Source organism: Astatotilapia calliptera, chromosome 15 (genome assembly GCF_900246225.1).
Source record: "Astatotilapia calliptera chromosome 15, fAstCal1.2, whole genome shotgun sequence".
NCBI classification, from domain to species: domain Eukaryota; kingdom Metazoa; phylum Chordata; class Actinopteri; order Cichliformes; family Cichlidae; genus Astatotilapia; species Astatotilapia calliptera.
In genome coordinates this window covers 29,338,932-29,344,931 of record NC_039316.1, presented here as the reverse complement: position 1 = coordinate 29,344,931, position 6,000 = coordinate 29,338,932, and the positions used below count along the sequence as shown (strand labels likewise).

Here is a 6,000-nt window from a genome sequence, read left to right as displayed (position 1 = left end):
GGGTCTGATCAACTGCGTTCCATTATGCTGCTGTAATGATTTGTGGAGGTCTGTGTTGCTGTAGCATTTGAAGGACGGTGTGTTGCAGAGCTTTCCAAAACAATATCATAACCCATATCCATTAGCCATATGGGTTCCATTCCCCAGATTTGCTTGATGCAATTTAGGTGTCCTCGCACACTAGACCCATGTGACACGCCTAGGATTCAATTAATTAGACGGTATTGTTTTCTTTTTCTAGCTTTTGTACCCTACTTTAAATGGTAGTTTCCACTTTGTATGTCCTATGGAAAAAGCTGATGATTTTCTTTGAGATTACTTTATTCATTAAATATTTAATCAGTGGATTTAGCAAAAACAAGGCTACCACAGTTTATTAAATGACTACTTCTTTTTCTGTATTGATTGTAATGGTCAAAAACTCCGTCAATATGGCGTATGGGATATGCTGCATCATATCTTGACAAATACATGGCAAATTGAAATAAGAAAAGTGGACATTGTTTTAAAGTTCTCTATTAGATATTACAAACTAATCCCAATGTAGATTTTCTTTTAGATCCAGGGACTCGTTTTATGTATGCTGTTTAAAGCACTGATGGAGGTTTGCAGTATTGGACTATTCTTGTACTTGGACATGAACCTCAACCACGTAATTACAACATCAGCTAAGGTCCTGCAGTAATTGCTTTTTTTCTTGCTCTCTTTCAGGGGAGTGATTTGCTGATATGTCATATACGGCAGAATGAAATGGCATTTTATCAAATTACCACAACAGGTAAATTTTTGCCAGGGACACACAGACACATTCTCCCTCTTTCTGCAGTGTATAAAGAGAAAACACAAATACTGAATAAATAACAATATTAAATTGTAGTTTACCTTAGAAACCTACTGCTTTCTGATTATACACCACTAATAAAGGCTGCATTTCATGGATGGACTTTAGCATGGGTAGTTTTAAGCTTGAACATTTTCAAAGAAATTTTGAAACACAGGCTGTGTTCCTAACACTCGCCCTAGTTTTCCATTACAATAGTAGAATGTTCCTATAAATTTTGTATCATTAGCAAACAACAGTGTGGGAAACAAACAATATTTGTCTTCATAAATGTTATAAAAATATTTTGTCTCTATGGTTTATGTTGCAATGAGTCTTGGTAGTTACAAAAACAAAAAATTGTTTTCTGTTCATGCTTTTTAATTTGAGCGTAATGTAACTGATGAGGAAAACATCCCGGACATTGTGCCTTCCTTCTCTCACCACAACCGGTCGTGGCAGATGGCCGCCAACCCTGAGCCTGGTTCTGTCAGAGCTTTCTTCCTGTTAAAATGAAGCTTTTCCTTTTCTCTGTCGCCAAAGTACTTGCTCATGGGGTGGGGGGTCATATGATTTTTGTGTTTTTCTCTGTATGTATTTTTGTAGGGTCTACCTTATAATATAAAGCGCCTCGAAGCGACTGTTGATGTGTTTTGGTGCTGTATAAATAAAATTTATTCAGAATGTCCATGAAAATGGAACACGATCACAGGTGGTGACATGGGACAGAATTATTGCTGACTTTGCCACAACTTGTCCTTTAGGACAAATGAAAGTAAGGAGATTTGTTATGAAGAGCTCCCATTTCTGTTATCAACTGTTTGAACTAAGCTTGTGGTTCAAACTCATTGGTATTACATGAGAACAAGCAAGTCAAACAGTGCTTGCCATGCTCTTAGCCAGGCAGTGCTTGCCTCATCAAATTTAAAAAGATACATAAATTAAAACATACAAACAACCATAAATTCAAAAACAGTGCTGTCATAAAGCTCCTCACCTATTTGCGTTCATCCCATGCATTACTTCTATCTTGTGTCTTTGGCTGCAGTTGACTATTATACTGAAAGCCCTGCTTGTTTTGTACTCTTGAAAATTGCAAAAAGTAGGTGTGTCTGTCTCCTGAGCTGAGTTGAGAGCGCAGCAGCTTTTTTTTTTGGTTTGCTCATGCACATTGTGGATAAACCTCTGGTCTTTCACAGGAAACTGATGACCAGCGTGTGTGGCAAACTGCTGCAGGCCCTACTTTCATTGCTCTGAGATCAGTTGCAATCTGCGCTTTGTGTGAAAACACAGCTAGCATAAGCAAGTAAATGAGTATCAGTGATTTATCATTGTAACAGATGAGTTTCCTCTTACTACCTAACAACTTAACTACTTTGGCCAATGTGTGATGGAGTGTGAAAAAGTTGTTAAAAAGGTCTAATGATGATGGAGAGGGACAGTACCTCTGACCATGTGCAGGCTCAGCAGCACTTTCAGATTAGCGTCTATGAGAAAGCACTTGGTTGACTGAATGTAACAAATTTAACAAGCTGTCTGTGAACACTGCACCTTCATTTTTCATTAATATTATTTTCGATATTTTGGATATTGATAGTTAATGATGTGACACACAGCTCAAGCCTTTTAATTCAAATTATTTTTAATTATTATATTTTAATACACTTAAAAAAAATCATGATGTAGACCTGCAACTGTTTTTACTTTTGATACCTTATGTCTCGAAAGCCAGGGATTGAACTCAGAATCAGAATACTTTATTGATCCCCAGGGGAAATTATGTTGGTTACAGTGCTCCAGTACAAACAGTAACAAAAACAGACAATACAAGAAGTAAGAAATAACACAATATATAGAATATATACATATATACAGTGGGGCAAAAAAGTATTTAGTCAGCCACCGATTGTGCAAGTTCCCCCACTTAAAATGATGACAGAGGTCAGTAATTTGCACCAGAGGTACACTTCAACTGTGAGAGACAGAATGTGAAAAAAAAAATCCATGAATCCACATGGTAGGATTTGTAAAGAATTTATACGTAAATTAGGGTGGAAAATAAGTATTTGGTCACCTCAAACAAGGAAAATCTCTGGCTCTCACAGACCTGTAACGTCTTCTGTAAGAGGCTTTTCTGTCCCCCACTCGTTACCTGTATGAATGGCACCTGTTTGAACTCATCATCTGTATAAAAGACACCTGTCCACAGCCTCAAACAGTCAGACTCCAAACTCCGCCATGGCCAAGACCAAAGAGCTTTCGAAGGACACCAGGAAAAGTATTGTAGACCTGCACCAGACTGGGAAGAGTGAATCTACAATAGGCAAGCAGCTTGGTGTGAAAAAATCAACTGTGGGAGCAATCATCAGAAAATGGAAGACATACAAGACCACTGATAATCTCCCTCGATCTGGGGCTCCACGCAAGATCTCATCCCGTGGGGTCAAAATGATCATGAGAACGGTGAGCAAAGATCCCAGAACCACACGGGGGGACCTGGTGAATGACCTGCAGAGAGCTGGGACCAAAGTAACAAAGGTCACCATCAGTAACACACTACAACGGCAGGGAATCAAATCCCGCAGTGCCAGACGTGTTCCGCTGCTGAAGCCAGTGCATGTCCAGGCCCGTCTGAAGTTTGCCAGAGAGCACATGGACGATACAGCAGAGGATTGGGAGAATGTCATGTGGTCAGATGAAACCAAAGTAGAACTTTTTGGTATAAACTCAACTCGTCGTGTTTGGAGGAAGAAGAATACTGAGTTGCATCCCAAGAACACCATACCTACTGTGAAGCATGGGGGTGGAAACATCATGCTATGGGGCTGTTTTTCTGCCAAGGGGACAGGACGACTGATCCGTGTTAAGGACAGAATGAATGGGGCCATGTATCGTGAGATTTTGAGCCAAAACCTCCTTCCATCAGTGAGAACTTTGAAGATGAAACGAGGCTGGGTCTTCCAACATGACAATGATCCAAAACACACCGCCCGGGCAACAAAGGAGTGGCTCCGTAAGAAGCATTTGAAAGTCCTGGAGTGGCCTAGCCAGTCTCCAGACCTCAACCCCATAGAAAATCTGTGGCGGGAGTTGTCCGTGTTGCTCGGCGACAGCCCCAAAACATCACTGCTCTCGAGAAGATCTGCATGGAGGAATGGGCCAAAATACCAGCTACTGTGTGTGCAAACCTGGTAAAGACCTATAGTAAACGTTTGACCTCTGTTATTGCCAACAAAGGTTATGTTACAAAGTATTGAGTTGTATTTTTGTTATTGACCAAATACTTATTTTCCACCCTGATTTACGAATAAATTCTTTACAAATCCTACCATGTGGATTCATGGATTTTTTTTTTTTCACATTCTGTCTCTCACAGTTGAAGTGTACCTCTGGTGCAAATTACTGACCTCTGTCATCATTTTAGGTGGGGGAACTTGCACAATCAGTGGCTGACTAAATACTTTTTTGCCCCACTGTATATAAGTCAGTTACTGATGAATATCTGGATAAGAAAGAAGAGCACATGCAAAAATTGTGCAAAAATTGTGCAGCTATAGCAGTATACAGTGTGTTAGGTGGATGAGTTGTACAGGGAGATGGCCACAGGCAAGGATGGTTTCCTGTGTCGTTCAGGTGCTTTTTGTTCAGTCTCTCACTGGACGTGCTCCTGTGGCTAGCCAGCACGTCATGGAGTGGGTGGGAGGAATTATCCAACATTGCTGCCAGAGTTTGTGCCCTTGACCATCATCTGACACACATTGTACATGACCCCTAGAGTTCCCTAATGCCCTGAATGTTGTAGGGCTGTGTCGGCTGACATGCCTCTGCAATACAACTTGGAGATCTGCAGTAGTGCCACCGGATTGGCTGACTAGGGTGGTGGTTCTCATCTTTAAGAAGAGGAACTGGAGAGCGTGTGCTCCAGCACCAGGGGTCACGGTACTTAGGCTTCCTGACACCCCTGGAGAGATTATATTTCTTGGCTGGCCTGGGAATTCTTCTGTGTTCCCCAAGATGAGCTGGAGGACGTGGCTGGGAAGAAGGAAATCTGAGGTTCTCCGCTTAGGCTGTTTAGGCTGTTAATGCCCCTGATAAGAGAAACAAATGGATACTTTATGGATGGATACTCTACAATAATTTGTTTGAGGTATAGCGAGGAATTTTCATAGTTTTTGATTGCATTTCTTCCTAAATTAATAGTTTGAAAAACTCTTCCATCACTTGTCATTGTCAGCGCACAGTAAAAAAATGTTTGGTTATATATTTTATAATTATTTTATTCTAGAATTCTTCAGCCAGGAAAAAGTGCTTAAAAGTGAAGACATCCATCTGAAGTGCCGATAGTCAGCGAAAAGGTATTTTTTAATGTGATCCAAGATGTTTTTGTTTCTGTGTTTGTGGTGGTGGGCGGGCAATCATCTCTGTTTGCATTTCACTGCATGCCACTTGTGGGAGCCAAGTTAAGATAGTTCATATGTTTTAGTATTTATATTTCGCTGTTGTTAAGCTTGTTTGTGTAATTAATAATTTTAGGAAATAGATGCATGTTTATGGTGGAACTAGGTTACGTAGTACCATGAATACATGTGCCTTAAAGACTCGTGTTTATAGTAAAATCCGGGCATCACGGATGTATGCAAATTAGTGCATGCGGTGCGGGAGGGGGGAGAGGGAGAGAAAAGGAGTTAACACGGCATAAGCTATACGGGGCAGCAGGGTAGAACAGAGCCACACGGTTTTCCTACCGTAGTAGGTTATTTTGTTGAGGACAAGTTAAACCTGACCACTCCTGTAAGATGCAAAAACTGTGGAATAAATTTTTTGTTACATCTTTTCACATCGGAGTCCCGTGGAGTTCTTTTTCCTCTTCAAAGTGACGTACGCGAGTGAATCACGGGAAAACTGGTCTCACGGCTTAAACACCACTGTTCAAACTGATGTTTTAAGTTCAAACATATTCAGTGACATCAGAAAATACCACTGACTGCTATAAGATAGTCATCCCTTATTTTTTTTAATCGCTTTTCTGTTCACATTCAAAGACATGGCTGTATCTGTAAACAGAGTTACAGAATATTTGCTGGTTACTGTACAGCTGCATCTGACATGTCTGTTTTCATCCAAGTAGCTGCACCAGTCTTAGCTAGAGAACACTGAACACAAATTGTTGAACTGACATA

The 6,000-nt window shown here is 40.5% G+C and overlaps 1 protein-coding gene across 3 annotated transcripts in view; it reads left to right on the top strand.

Annotated features, from left to right (window-relative positions):
• Positions 1-577: 577 nt before the first annotated feature.
• Positions 578-6,000, top strand: part of LOC113037374 (heparan sulfate glucosamine 3-O-sulfotransferase 5) — a 123,792-nt gene continuing 118,369 nt past the window's right edge. For 2 of the 3 annotated variants that reach the window (XM_026194370.1, XM_026194368.1), the window contains exon 1: positions 578-778. The gene's annotated coding sequence lies outside the window, so the exon portion shown is untranslated. Of the gene's footprint in view, positions 779-5,115; positions 5,176-6,000 lie in introns of those variants that run through there. The other variant, XM_026194369.1, reaches the window with a different exon arrangement.